Source organism: Cynocephalus volans, chromosome 11 (assembly GCF_027409185.1).
Source record: "Cynocephalus volans isolate mCynVol1 chromosome 11, mCynVol1.pri, whole genome shotgun sequence".
Lineage (NCBI taxonomy): Eukaryota > Metazoa > Chordata > Mammalia > Dermoptera > Cynocephalidae > Cynocephalus > Cynocephalus volans.
In genome coordinates this window covers 119,387,036-119,401,812 of record NC_084470.1, presented here as the reverse complement: position 1 = coordinate 119,401,812, position 14,777 = coordinate 119,387,036, and the positions used below count along the sequence as shown (strand labels likewise).

The 14,777-nt window shown below is 42.4% G+C and overlaps 1 protein-coding gene and 1 pseudogene across 1 annotated transcript in view; one reads left to right on the top strand and one right to left on the bottom strand.

Moving 5' to 3' along the window:
• SRGAP2 (SLIT-ROBO Rho GTPase activating protein 2) overlaps positions 1 to 14,777 on the top strand; it is a 257,088-nt gene that overhangs the window by 34,150 nt on the left and 208,161 nt on the right. The gene's annotated exons all lie outside the window — the stretch shown is intronic.
• LOC134390884 (ubiquitin domain-containing protein UBFD1-like) lies at positions 8,104 to 9,093 on the bottom strand (annotated as a pseudogene).

The window sequence follows — 14,777 nt, the reverse complement described above, 5'->3', positions numbered from 1 at the left end:
TCAGCCTTCCTGCAAAATGTTTTAGTTACTAAAGACTAATAGGAAATGGTCTTGGGTTGGAGCTACCTGGGAAACAATGGGTTTTGCATTCTGCTCATTAGCAAAATGCCCAATTTGCTTTTTTGGATTCTATTAGGTTAAATCATATAATATTGCCATTTCGTAAGTAATTTCACATGGTCCAATGTAATGAAAAGAGAACAATTTTATGGCCTTCTGGTCTTTAGGTTTAGGACATGTACAGAGGTGAGGTTCCGGGCAGGTACTAGGCATCCTATATGTATTGCCACCAGGTATTAGCTCTGAGTGTGAATCTCTATTTGGGGCTTCAAAGAGGGAGCTTGTGCCCCAGCTATTCTTGTGACACTCAGCTCTGAAGTGGAATTGCTCCACGCAATGCCTTTTTGTAGACTGGACAGGGAATAAAACTGCTGCTCTGTGCCCATTGAAAAATATTTCAATTTACCTTGGAGATTGTACAAGAACAGGGTTTCATGCATATATAAGAGAAAACAGCAAATGAAAAGGATGTGTACACAGCAGTATGAATGGGGTGCTATTCTTAGCTGGAGCTCTAACCTAGAGAAGAACAGGAAACGAGATGCTTCTGAATGTGGACTCTGACTGCCTCAGACTAGAGCCAAGGGGCTTCGAGTCATAGGGAAACTCATGACTGCTGCTAGTATCCTCCAGACCTTCCTCTTTTGGCAGAAAATTTTATACTCTTAGACTGAGATGGAGGAGGGGGTGGCTCTCTCTTCTAGGGGATCTGGAGAGAAAGGGTAGATCCAGTCTTGAGAAGTGGACTTCCCACTTGTCCTACTTCTTCCATAGAGATGATCTAGATTGACTTGGTAGATGGAGCAGCTTTTCTCACTCATGGTAGGCTTAGCTTCTGAGAAAGAGAGGGGTGCCTTGGCTGACTGGACTAAACCTTCTTCAGCAGTATAAGTACTTTTTAATTTGTTGTTCAGTCTTTCACATTAGGGTTGTACTTGATTAGCTTTTGAAAATTAAAGGGCAGGACTAGAAATGCCTGATATGTATATTATGGCACACAGTGGAGTGTTGGCCACTTTCTAGTCACTCAGTCCGATTAATTGATTTGAATATATTAGCATCTGGAAACTGGACTGATCATCCAAGCTTCCCTGTCTGATGGTGTGATTGAGGGAGGAAGTTTGCAGGTAGTATTTTTCCATAGGATTATTATGGTGATGGTATTAGCAGGATCTGTATTGTCACTGTCTCTATTGTTGAATAATCTTTATTTTGAACTTACTTGAACTGGGTGTAGTAAAACAAATATACGTCCAGCCCCTACCCTATATGCTTATTATTTAATATTGATAGCAACTACAAGTCAGTAGTTAAAGCAGGCATGTTTTTAATTAGAACCTGATATGAGATGGGATCTCTTGAAGGAGGGACTGAAATTGTGGCATTAACTCCAAACAGACTCTCTGAAAGGAATCAGGCCTATATATAAATCATTCCACTTCCTCATTTCTCTAAATGGAAAAAAAAATCTCATTTCCTTTCTCTCTTACTCAGAACACCAAGTCCATTTAATCACCCCAAAAGATATTATAGCCAGGACACCCCTCTTAGAAGAAAGGAAATTTTTTCCTCTCTTAAGAGTGATGCATAGACCCTTAGAGCTTCCTTTTACCTTCTCTTCTGATTTAAGATTTGTGAGAAATGAATGTAGGAAGAATACCAGCTATAGATTCGACAACTGTTAACTTGGTTAACAGCATGTTCTTGTTAACTCTGTGCTTTGATTATTTGAGACCCCCATACTTTCCATTTGTCACAATGCATCACTGCTGCACGTTAGCCTCCTTAGAGAAGACAAATGCCAGTTAGCTATCTTCATCTGATTGGGAGGAGGAGGGTAGAAAAAAGAATGTTACCTTTTGTTGTCAGCTTCTCCATGGAAGTGGTAACCATGTCAGAGCCAGACTCTATAGAACTGGCATAGAAAAGTGTGGAGGTTACTACCAGGAATCCTGTAGAGCCCTAGACTTTTCTATCTTAGTGCTGAGTTAAATGAGTTATACAGCCTTCAGGTAAAGTCATTCCCAAGGAATTGTGAAGACATGCCCAGCTTGGTTTAGACTGTATCACATTTACTTTTTCTGGCTTATCATTGCTACTAAATTTTTTTATGGGGCTGGCCAGTTAGCTCAGTTGGTTAGAGTGTGGTATTGATAACACCAAGGTCAAGGGTTTGGATCCCTGTACCGGCCAGCTGCCAAAAAAAATTTTTGTGTGCGTGTGTCATTCCATTCCCTTCCAACTGCTGTCAATGATTTAAGTGACACAAAAGATTCCAATGAAGGTAACTTTCTGTAAGAGATGTGGAAGTAAGAGGGCTAGAGAATTCATCATTCCCCTGATGTGACAAATTGTGATCAGTTCTGTTGAATGTGGTAAGGCCTGGAGTTTTCACTTTCGATGTGTTCTGGGAAATTTGAAGTTTGACTAGAGGTATGCAGCAGGGAGGCTGGTCAGGGAAGTGGCTTTGCAAATAACACCTTCATGTTGATGTGATCCCAAAGAATTTGACTTTGGGTTAGTGATGGCAAGGTGCTGGGTCAGTCTTTGGTGTGGCTTCAGAATATATGAAGCCAGCTGAAGTGTAGGGGTGTCAGGACAGGAGAAATGATGAGATGAAGTCTTATTGGAGGCTGAAGGCCACCTGGTCTTTCTAGTAAATATTCCTTGGATGTGGAATTTATCTGTTTTGTCTAGCTACTTGGAATTATTGTTTGGTTTCTGTCCCTAAAGACTCTGCTGTTGGCCTTGGACTACTTAATTTTCTTTGCTCACCAAATTGATGACATCAGTAATAAGGTATGAGATCTAATGTCTAGAGTATGGTTTTGCATTATAGATTCCTTGCATTCTTAAATTAGCAGAGAGAAACCAAGAGAGGCAGCATGGTGTAATCACAAACAAAACCCTAAACAAAAAGTTTTAGTGTGAAAGAGACCTGAGTTCAAATCCTGGCTGGGTCACATGCACATTGTTTCACAGCAGTAAATTGCTTAATCTCCCAGAACCTCAGTGTTTTTTTCTTGTTGTTTTTTTGTTTTTAAAATGATTGGTAAGGGGATCTTAAACCTTAACTTGGTGTTGTCAGCACCACGCTCTCCCAAGCGAGCCAACCAGCCATCCCCATATAGGGATCTGAACCCGCAGCCTTGGTGTGATCAGCACCATACTCTCCCAAGTGAGCACTGGGCCGACCCTGAACCTCAGTGTTCTTGTAAAATGTGAACAGAATAACTGGCTACCTTATAGGGAGGTTGTGAGGTTAGAGCAAGCTAAGGTGAAATGCCTCGTAAGGCCTGGCACGTAGAAGCATATAAACAGCTTTAGCTATTTCTCTTATTAGTAATGGACTTAGCAGTGTGCAAACCTTTCCCTCCTCACTTTCCACTTTTCTATTTGCCAAATGAACTTGACTTTCTTTGCTCAATGGCTGACAGAGGGAGCCAAGTGAGATATCTGAGCTGGTGAGGATGGATCTGCTTCTCAAGACCCTGGGAACCACATTGGGGCTCTACAAGTTGCAGTATATTTACAAGTTATAGAGGAACTATATTAAAAACACACCCTGCCTGTTTCCCCTCATCAGTCCTCCCATTCAGAGGGGGGCTTTCTGGCCTTGTGCTTTAAATAGTCCTCAGATGGTGATATGGATAGTAGATGAACACAATCCTTGTGAGTCCATTTGCCCTGTACTTGGGAGTTCTATTCTTAGACCACAATCACCGGAATAGAAAGCCTCTGACCCCACAGCCCACTGGAGCCCTGTGTGCCTGGCTAATGAATTTCTTTGGGAAGCTGGGACAAAGGACTGGGTCTGCTTCTGTCATTGACTAGGCCAGGTATGGAGGTAGTCCATTAGAAACCAGTCTCCTCCCAATTGTCTGGAGTTTTAAGAACCTGGCTTACCTGGGACATCCCACATTATGATACTAATTAAAATTTGGCCTGTTTACTATGCTCCAGTCGAGTAATTATTGGGGAATAAAGGCAGATGATATTTATGGGTGAACCCTTTCCTGTTTCATTTTCCTCTGGATCTGCAATTAAAGGTTTAACGGCACTTGTTATTTATTGAGCAGGGTCCCGGAGGGAAGAGGGCTTTAGCACTTGTTTTACTCCTTCTGTGAGCCCATGGCTGTGCCAGCAGCATTTCACATGTTATTTCATTTAATCCTCAGTATTGTTAGGCCCATAATACAGAAGTGGAAATTGAGGATTAGACTTGCCCGAGGGTTCATGATCATGGGCCTTCTATTACTTCATACCTCCCACGCCATCTGTCCTAATAGATAGGCAATAATATGGTTGTTTCAGTGAAGACACTGATGATTTTAAAGCATCACTGAATGTTTATTAAACACCTGAATGCAGTTATTATATATCTGAAAATGGATTCACATATAGGGCTCCTGATAGTATCTGCAAAGAAGCCCCACCTTGAGTTTGGCATGTTATGTGGGCATATTTTGGTTGCCCAAATCCGAAGCCAAGTGATGCTGGAGAGAGGGAACCTCCATACTGTGGGGATGTTTCTAAGGGCAGCCTGATCCTTAATTATCTTACTAAAGACAGTGTTCTCTGTTTGTGGAGTGCCTTTCTCCAGGAAACCCCTGGAGCTTTCAGAGACATGATCTCAGCCACATAACATCCTTTTTAAGATAGGAGGGGGCTGAAATCATTTGCTCTTCTTTACAGTGAGTGGGAGACTTAGGCGCAGATGGGAGACAGAGGCACAGAAGTTAAATAATTAGTTCAAGGTCACATCGTTCTGACTCAGCTGATGAATTTGTTTAGGACTTGGTCTCCCAAATGTTGTGGCTTCCCTTACAATGTAATTTGGTCTCAGCCACTTTACATGTCTTATCTTTCTCCTTTTTCTATTTTGGTAAATAAGATGTTTTTCACACCTACTGCCTGATTAATGTTGGGTTTTAATTTAGCCCTTCAAGATGATCAATGACTTAACTGAGAAAAGTGCTGCCAGAAAGTAGTTTATAACACAACTTTGTCGTTATTTCTCCGTGATGCTGTCTTTTATGCTCCTGTATTTTGCACACTGTCAGTCTCTAGGTTAAGAACTCTGGGACTTTCAAGGGTCACCTTGACAGAGGAGCTTCTGTAGTTGGGAATTGTCACATTTCTCACAGCAGCGCTATTGGGAAAAAAATCTAGAAATTCCTGTCTTCAACATTACAGAGGAAGAACAGCCCCATTGGCCTCTCCTGTAGGAATAATATAGATCTGGTTAGGGTGATTCCTTGCTTGTTTTAATAATATTACTCATAAATGTACTTTTTTAGACCCTTATGACTGTTTATTAAAACATGAGCTTACTCACGAAATGCTTCTCCCTATATTTTCTTTTTTTTTTTTTAATTTATTTTTGTTTTTTCCCCTATATTTTAGATGGAAGGTGCTGAGGCGTAGTATGAGGTTTGGTGACTACATATGGCCTGTTAGGGAAATGGCTGAGTTGTTTAGATTCTCAGCTGTATTATGTGACGTTTTCTGTTAGCTTTACTAGTTACTACCATGACATGAGTTACAAAGGGGAACTTTTTTTTTGTTGATTTTTTAATGTTTTTTTTTTTTTAAAACCAATTATACTTATTTGTAGAGTATAGTGTGTTGTTTCAATACATGCATATATTGTACAATGATTCACATAGGGTAGATAGCATATCCATCCCCTAAACATTTATCTTTTCTTTGTGGTGATTATGGTCAAGATGCTCTTTTCTAGCTATTTCGAAATATACAACATAATATTATTAGCTATAGTCAACCTAGAACAACAGAACTTATTCTTTCTATCTACTTGTAATTTTGTACCCGTTAATCTACCACTTAGTAAAGGGGAACTTTTTGTAAAAAGAGATTGATTTACCCAGGCGAGGGAGATTCACTGTTAGTAAAATATGGCTGGTATCAAATGCTTTTTGTTCTCCTGATGGCCTATCAAGCTGTGGATCTTCTGGCTTTGTAATATATTCAGTTCCACATTCATTCATTCCACATTTTCTGTATACCCAGGTATTGTGCTAGGTACTGTGCTGGACACTGGGTGACAGCGATGAACAAAACCCTAATCCCAAGATTTCATAATAGATGTTGGAATTTGTGTTGTTTAGCGTCATTAGATTCTGCAGTAGTCCCATGATTTTTCAAGATGCTGTCCCTCAGTGTCCTGTTGACTCCACTGCGGAATATTTCCCAGACTCTGGCTATCCCTCATGGCTCCTCACTGCTACCACCCTGGGCCCAGCTGCCATCGTCTCTCACCTGGATTATCTCAGTAGCCTAACTGGTCTCCTTACTTCCATTCTTGCCCCCTTCAGTCTACTCTCAACATAACAAGTAGAGCAATCCTTTGAAAATGGAATTCAGATCATGCTACTCCATTCCCTGAATGATCTGGTGACTCCTACCTATCTGATCATGTGTCCTACTACTCTCTCACTCTCACTCCTCTTCATCAACATTGGGCTCATGGTGTTTCCTTTAATATGCCAGCTGTTCTCGGCCTGTTCCTGTCTCAGGGCCTTGCTGTTCCCTCTGTGTGGAACATTCTTCCCCTTAGTATCTGCTGGCTCATTCCCTTGGATTTCTCCTCAAAAGTCTTCTTATCAATAAGGCCATCCTGACCACTCTCTATAAAGTGTGCCCCCACCTCGTATTTCCTATTTGATTAATGTCTGCCTCCCCCTCCCCTAGAATGTAAGCTCTGTGAGGGAGGGGATTATGCCTGTTTTGTTCTGCTCTATCCCTAATGATTGGAAGGTGCTTAGTAAATATTTGTTTGTTGAGTGAATAAATCAGCCATTACTGAATTACTCAATTTTCTCTGTAGAAGGGGCCTCTTGGACCAGTGGTACACATCTGTATGATGGCTGGTGTCAGGAGGACATGGTTAGAATGGCTCTGTCTGTGTGAAATAGAGTTTTTCTTAGCATAACCTAACAGACGCCTGTTGAGTTTAAGCCACAGTGTTAGCCTCATTAGTATTACTCTTTAGTCATAAAGTCAGAGGGTGTCAAGACTGGAAGGGATTTGGGAGATCATTTGGGCTGCTTTTCTCATTATTGATGTTGTGAGAATATCAGAGTCTAGAGAAAGTAGGTGAATTACCCAGAGTCATAAAGCGGGTTAGGGGTCAATCTGAAATTAAGCTTCTGAGATCTGATTCCGTAGTGTCTACTATATATGGTCCCCTGGCTGAGAGAGCTCATGGGCTTTCAGATTTGACAATTTCTTTCTAGGCTCCAAGTAGGCGTTTTTATCTGGGTGATGACCCTGTAATGTGTGGAAAATCCCAAAGGTTGACCAGTGTGAATGGGAACTACCCCGGATGTGCCAGGAGCACCATAAGCATGCTCACTCTTCCATTGGCAGGAGATGTGTAGGGTGGAAAGGAAACCAAAATCAAGACCCTTTGCCGCTCTAGTTGTTTTATTACATGTCACAGTCAAATGTGTCTTCCATTTAAATTCAGATTTTTTGATGAATGTCCAGACCAGCTGCAAGCCCTCTGGGCCAGAAGCCTTCATCTTGCCAGCTTGTTCATTTTCTTGATGGACTTCCTTATTTCAGGCATTTGTGTGTAGCCTGGCTATTGTGGAGTTGTCAGAGGGGTGTAGACCCCTCTCTTTGGGACAGTCATTTCTCCCCATGTGGCATGTGTCCTGAAGCTGGCCTGCCTCCATCCTCTTTTTAAGTGCGTGAGATCTTTTGTTAAGGAGGATGAAGTGATAGAGGATTCTTTTTTTTTTTTTTTTGAAGTCAGATTTATTGATTTCCACCGTAATGACTTTAAAAATGGTATGAAACTGACTGCAAGAAAAGCAACCAGTGATTTTAAGTTAAAATTAAGCTAATGGTAAAAGCACATCACCTCTGGCTTCAGTTACCACATCACCTTAGACTGAATATAGATTTCTTTTTTGAACAGAGTTCCAGAACTCTGAAATCCAGGGATGCTGCAGGCCTGTATCTGCAATGTCCTTCATTTTGGGTCAGTCTCCTGGGCCAGAGGTGAAAGTGCTTTTAAAAATACTGCCATTTCCCCAGCACAGTGTCTTTGATTGCATCCACATATTGAGTTGGAACTCATTACACCCAGTAGTAAGAAGCTTCTGTGGGGCCCAACTGAAACGCCATCATGTGGTAGTTTTTGTGTCCTTCCATAGGTTCCCTGACCACATTTTTAATGGAGCCCATGGGCAATTTCTCAGTCTACTCTTTAGTGCCTATGCACAGCTGGTCTTGCTCTAACTTAAGGGTGAGTCACACTTTTCCTCCAGACTTATTGTACATGCTGGATAAGGCTACGGTTGGCAGGTGCTCCTGGGCACCCTTGACAGAGGGATCACATCTTCGGGTTTTCCTTTATCCAACACTTTCCTGTGTTGTTTCTGCCTACAGAGAGGCTCCTTCTTGTTCTCTTTGGCCTTTGTATTCCGCTGCATAGCATCTTTGGGTATGTTTACTGCTAAAACATCATTTTTAGGGGAGCCAACCACCATGATCTTGGCCCCACTTGTCACTTTTATTTCTTTCAATTTCTTATCCTTTGGTATGAGTCCCTTATACATGACTTTCTGCATGGCAGGTGGGAGACCTGTAATCGAGTGAATCTTCTGTTTCAGCTCGAAACCTGTGCTGTGCAGGGGGATCTTCATGTCGTGCTTGGTCTTATTCCAGATGGCCTTTAGGTCCACCAGCTCCCTGCCCACGCCGCCGCCCGTGTCCTCGCCGTTGCTGACCAAGGCCTGCAGGGTCCCCAGTGGGCTGGGCTGGGGCAGCTGCCGGCTACCTCACGTGGTGCAGGAGTCCTCGGCCACCACCCCCACCACCAGCTTAGGCTTCCATGCAGTTGAGGGGCCGTGCAGGTGTCTCGGTTGCCACCATCTTGGACGCCGTGTCCATGCCAGGTTCCTCCATGCCATCTGGGTTTCCGGCTGCCATCCTTATGATTGTGTACAACTGAGAGAGGATTTTCAAAGAAAGAAAAAACTCCAGCATTTGCTGGAACATGTTTATGAACTGATATAGATGTAATTGGGATAGCATAAAAAAGACTTAAATTTATTTAATTTCTTGCCATCTGGTGTGTGATATAAGGAGCCCAATTTGAGTTTAGAAGGCACTTTGATCATAAATGAAGAAGGTGTCATATTTAATTCCACTCCCTGTGGCCTCTGTTACAATACCAATCATGCAAAAAGCCCATGTCTTTGCTGCATCTAGTTCTACTCAAGCAAGAGCTCTGAACTTTCTTAGTTTACACCAATATATTTCCAGCTTAGATCTGAAATGTATTCTGGGGATATTGACTTCCAGATAGCCATTTTTGGGTCAAAGGAAGTTCAGGTGTCCTGAGTACACCTAGAGAGCTTCATTATGGTTTGGTTACAAAATTTATTTTACCTTAGTTTTCTTAGGTGGGCAAAATAATAGAGGCCAGAAAAGTTTAGAGCTGTGCCCCAAGACATCCAGCAAAATGATAAGACCTAGAATTAAGAACTAGGAGTTACTCCGTTTATAGGTGATTTCTTTTTAGGCTGGGCTAGAGGAGTTTCTGAGCACCAGCTGAATTCTCCCTTTTACATTTTTGTCTAGGATTACCTTTTAGCCCTCTGAGGCCTGGGTGAGTCTCAGATCTGGGTCACAGTCACTCATGAGGGCCCTTGATCTGGACAAGGTGGACTAGAGTCACTGAGTCCAAACAACTGAGGTGGTGAGAGGGGCTCTGCCCTTTGGTTCTTGTGTACTTTCTTATTAAAGAGCTAGAGAAGCAATCTCAAGGTCAGGGGAACTCACTCTGATGTGTTCAGTCATTGAGGATTGTGCTGGAGATTCTGACTTAGGTTCTGCCATCAAATACAGAATGCCCTGATCCTTAGAGGCAGAGGCAGCTTTTCGGCCTGTGCTAGAAGTTATACTGGGCCTGCTTCTTCTCTCTCTCTCTCTCTCTCTCTCTCTCTCTCTCTCTCTCTCTCTCATCCAGTAGCAGCTTTTAATTGGAGCTTCATTTAGACACGAGCAAATGGATATTAACCCAGCTTTGAGAATAAATGTGAGCCCACATATTATTTTCCTAGTTTCTCCTCTCTTTCTACTCTTTGCTATCTTGGTAGTATGCTAATCATATTCTCTCTCTCCATATTCCTCCACCTTCTTTCTTTGGCAGAAGTTATTACTTGTCTTGGAAGAGTAGGTGAAGAGCTGTTTTTAGGACTCTCTGAAAGGGTACAGTATGGATGACATTCTTAGCTAATGTAACCGAATCCAGGGAGCTGGGGTCAGCCTGTGCTGGAATCAGTTCAAATTAACAAGCACTGATGCTCAGTGGTGGGAATACAAGTAACCACAAAGTGTTAAACACATCTGGAAAGGGATTCTGACATCATCCCCAGGATCTGTGGGGAATACACACAGCCTGTAGACCTATTCCTCTTTGACCCGTAAAGATTCTTTAAAGAGTAATGCCCTGAGTGGTTTTCTGGCCAGCTTGCCTGCTCATTTATCTTTGAGGAGATAGAAGGAGACAAGCTGCCTTGTGCAGCTCCACAGCCCCAGAGGTGTAAGGATTCTGCATTTGAAAGTGTGAAGCTAAGAGACTGGGTCTTCGCAGACCCCAAGGGATCTGCTTTTCCTTTATTCATTGTCCATACAAAACTTTTCCTGGCAGCGGCATTGCTGTTTAGCAGAGTTGCTTTTCGCTGTTTAAGTTGTTTGGCACTGGTGTGTCAGGATGCGGGTTTTCTGAATACTTTCCCAGCTGGTTACTTGAGTGGTGGTCAGGGCAGGGCTGTATTGAGCTGTTGAGGCTGAGTATCTGTCTGGATACCTACAGCTGGTCTGTTGAAGAGAGCATGGTCCTTATTCTGCTGCTTTTGGTAGTGCTGCATGTGGCTCTTTAGATGTGGATGGAGGTGAGTTGGGGGGGGAGGTGATGAGGTCTTTTTTGGGTGCTTTTGGTAAAGTAGTCTAGACCACAGGATTTGCAGTGACTTTTACCCTTATCCTGTGCATACGTCTCTGCTAGCCCTGGTTGGCCTTTCTTATGCCTTTGATTTCCCCGGCTTCTCTTGGTTGAATTTACATTAAGGGCTCCATTTTTAAAATCACACCAACTTGCAGTTCCTGAGCCAATTATGACTGTGAAGTAAGTTCTACAGGTAGACACAGATCCATCACCTAGTGAACCTGCTACCAACCAGACCTTGCATCTGGGATTCCACATGAAGTGCTGGGCAGCATGGTGTTTCTGCAACTTAAGTGCTTCCCTCTCTCCCCGAGTTGGCTCAGCCCATTAGGGCTAATATTGCCCCTCACATCCTAGTCTCTCTTGCTGGCAGAGGCCTTGCCTAGACCCTAAGCTGCTTGACTCAGGTTCTGTCTTGCTTTTTTTTTTTTTGGCAGAGATGGTGGGAGGAGGGGGTTTAAATATGCACCAAAGAAATATAATGAACCTCCATGTACCCAACACCCAGATTAAGCAGTTATTCCCATTTTGCCAAATTTGTTTTATACGCTCCACCCCTGCCTTCCTAAACATTTGCTTTTATACAAGAAAGATGGGGTAGATACCTAATTCCCCACCTTGCCTCCCTTTTTAAGTCACTTTTCAGAATAATTAGTTAGTGACCTAGTAACCTCCACTAGTGACCAATCATTTTTTGTTTTTGTTTTTTCCAAATATCATAATGAACAAATAGATTATTATGCATTTGATGTGTTTCATTACTTATTAATTGTTTGCAGTCATTATTTAAATGGTTTTGGATGCTCACATTGTCTCATGTTAGGTCAGTAGGTGTCCCTTCAAGTTGACTCTCATGTCCTTTTGACATGATCTTGTTGGACTGTGGTAGCTTCTTTGCTTTCTAGCCCAAAAAGATGTTATGGGCTCTATATCCTGCACCAGGCATGGAATCAGCCATTTCTCCAGGGTGCCTTGATTCCTTTTGGTAGCGAATACAGTCTGGGCCCTAAGGCTGAATTACTCTTATAAACCTCCTCTGCTGGGACTATAGCCTGTTCCCCTGCTCTAGCCATGTGAGGCTCTTGCTGGAAATCAACAGATCCTCTGAAACCACTGTGTAGCTCTGCCTCACTCTTGTAAAGATTCATCTCTGAGAATCTTATGCTAACTCTCTAATGTGGTCTTCCTCCTTCTGACACTTTTGATTCAATCATCCTGAATTTTGCTAGCCCAATGAGCAGTATGAGGGTACTTCAAAAAGTTCATGGAAAGATTTGTATTATCTCTTAATTTTATTTTTCCATGAACTAATTGAAGTACCCTTGTATGTGTGCTGTGCCTTGGACTGCAAAGCCCTCACTGGGGCCAATTTGTCTGGCTAGAATAGTTACCCCAGTCTATGCTAAAACTCTAGTAAACAGGGATCTATGTGGGCTCAGGTTCACTTCTGCCCCTTTGGGCCCTGTGTTCTACCAAGTGCTCCTTTTATTTGAGCTCTCCTTCCCCTCATCGAAATCTTATCTGATCTTTAAAGATTTACTGCTGCTTTCTGGCTTCTGAAAAACCCAGCTTAGGAGTTCCTTTTCAGTTTGAGAACCTATAGACCTGTCTCATCAGGTTGTCATCCACCCAGCTAGGGCTGGGCAGTGGGGGCAGGGGTTTGTAGTCTGCTTTTTGCATAGCGTACGCCTGGCTGGCTCATTCTCAATCTTTTCTTCTTGTGATCCATGGGTCTCAGAATCTTCAGAGTGGTGTTTAGTAGGTCATCTTGTTGATTTCCCTCTAGGGAGTAAGATGTTCTGGCCCTGTACCATTGGCAAAGGGATTTAAGGATAGATAATGGGCTACGGTTTTGTTAAATGGAAGAATATGATGAGATGGCCTTTTAAAGAGGCTTGGCTGCAGGGTCCATTTGAATGGTTGGTTCTTGTTTCCCATGCTGATATAGGCAGATTCTTGACAGGAATTTTGAATGATCCCAAATCTGGCAGATCACTGGTAAATCAAATAGTCAACATCAAGGTTGACGGTGAAACTATCTTGAATGCAGTTTTGTGGACCTCTGGAGATTCCCTTTATAGGCTTTAATCATTTAGTTATTTTAGTTTAGGCTGTTTAGCTTCTTCACATGGAGATAACAAATGTGAAAAAGACAGAGACATTAGGGAAAAACTCAGGAGCTTTGTCCCCTCCATTCCTGACTTGAGTTCTGTGAATGGACCCATGGGTGAATAGTGAGGAGTTAGGCTCAAAGGAAATAAATACCAGAACTAGCTCTGTTTTGTGCTTGCTCCAGTCCTTCAGTCAAATTCAGCAACTCGGAGTAGCATGTAGAGTGGTCGTTCAGGACTGCGCTAAGTTGCACTTCTTTACAACAAATAGAAGCCCCAGTAATTTATAGCCTATCATTTCTGGAGTCTGGAGATGGCTTGGCATAAGCTTTGCTGAAGCAGATTCAGTTACATTAGAAGAAAACCTAGCTAGCTGCACCCAATACCCAAAGCTTTTAGATGCTAAGTAAAGAGGTCATGTAAAGGTAACAGAATGACTCTGGAACTCAATCCCCCACCCAAGAAAGAGAATAATGACATTCTGGGTTGGCCTCATTTTATTTCCCTTTGATTTTGAGTAATAAATTCCCTCCTTACTTTTCAACTGAACAGTTTGGGAGTCTGTATTCCCTTGAAAGACTCTATTCTCATACCCCTCAGACTGCATTAGGTGAGAACTCCTTAGCCTTAATGAATGTTGAAGGATTTCAAAGGGCTAATGGAAATTCTTCTAGAAACAACAATTTCCATTCTATTGGTGAGGCAGTTCTGAAGAAATTCCCTGAACCTCTTGGGTTATTTTATATAGCAAAACAGCTAGCATTGGGGTTTCTTTGCTAACAGATGACAGCAAGAATGTAGACACTTGGAATCCATGCATCTCTAAGTTGCATTTTAGCCTGAGTGTTATGTCTCCTTTCCTAACTCTTTTAGCTCACAGAAAACAGATGGATAGATTTGCATTATTTCTTTCCCTGACTCCTCCCACCATTCTTCCAGAAAGTGGTGAATGGCTGCCTGCCAAGTAAAATCTGGGTGACAAAATCCAAAGTCAGATTCAGAGTTATCAGCATGACCCCCACCCAGTTTGCCTCCAAAGAAAGGAGAGTCTTATGCAAAATCTTGCTTTATTGCCTTTAGATTCAGTGTTTATTGAGTTATCACATTAGAATTTAGTATTGTGCTAGTTGTACCCATGTTGATTAATTGATTTTATTGTTCATTTGTGGAGTACTAACAGTATTCCTGGTACTATGCTGGGCACCTGAGATTAATAGATAAAAAGATAAACAAGACATGGCCCTTGCCACCTGGAGCTCACAGTCTACTGGGAGAGCATGAGGTGGTGTGATTAGAGCTATAGTAGTTTAGAGCTACCACACCACATTATTTTTATTGTATCCTAAAGCCAGTGGGGACAGTCTCTGTCCTCAAGGAGCTTACATTCTAGTGGTGGTGTGGTAGTTGGGGAGACAGACAATATACATGTGACAAATGATATTTTTCAGATGCTGATAAGTAATTTGAAGAAAATTACTGGAGTAAAACATGAGAGTTAGAATGTTTGGGCATTGGATTAGGTACTGACCTATTGGGGTGGGCAGCCAGGGCCTCTCTGAGTGGGTAACATTTGAGCTGAAGCAGCTCAGAAAGATTGTGGCAAGAGTGGTCCTGATGGG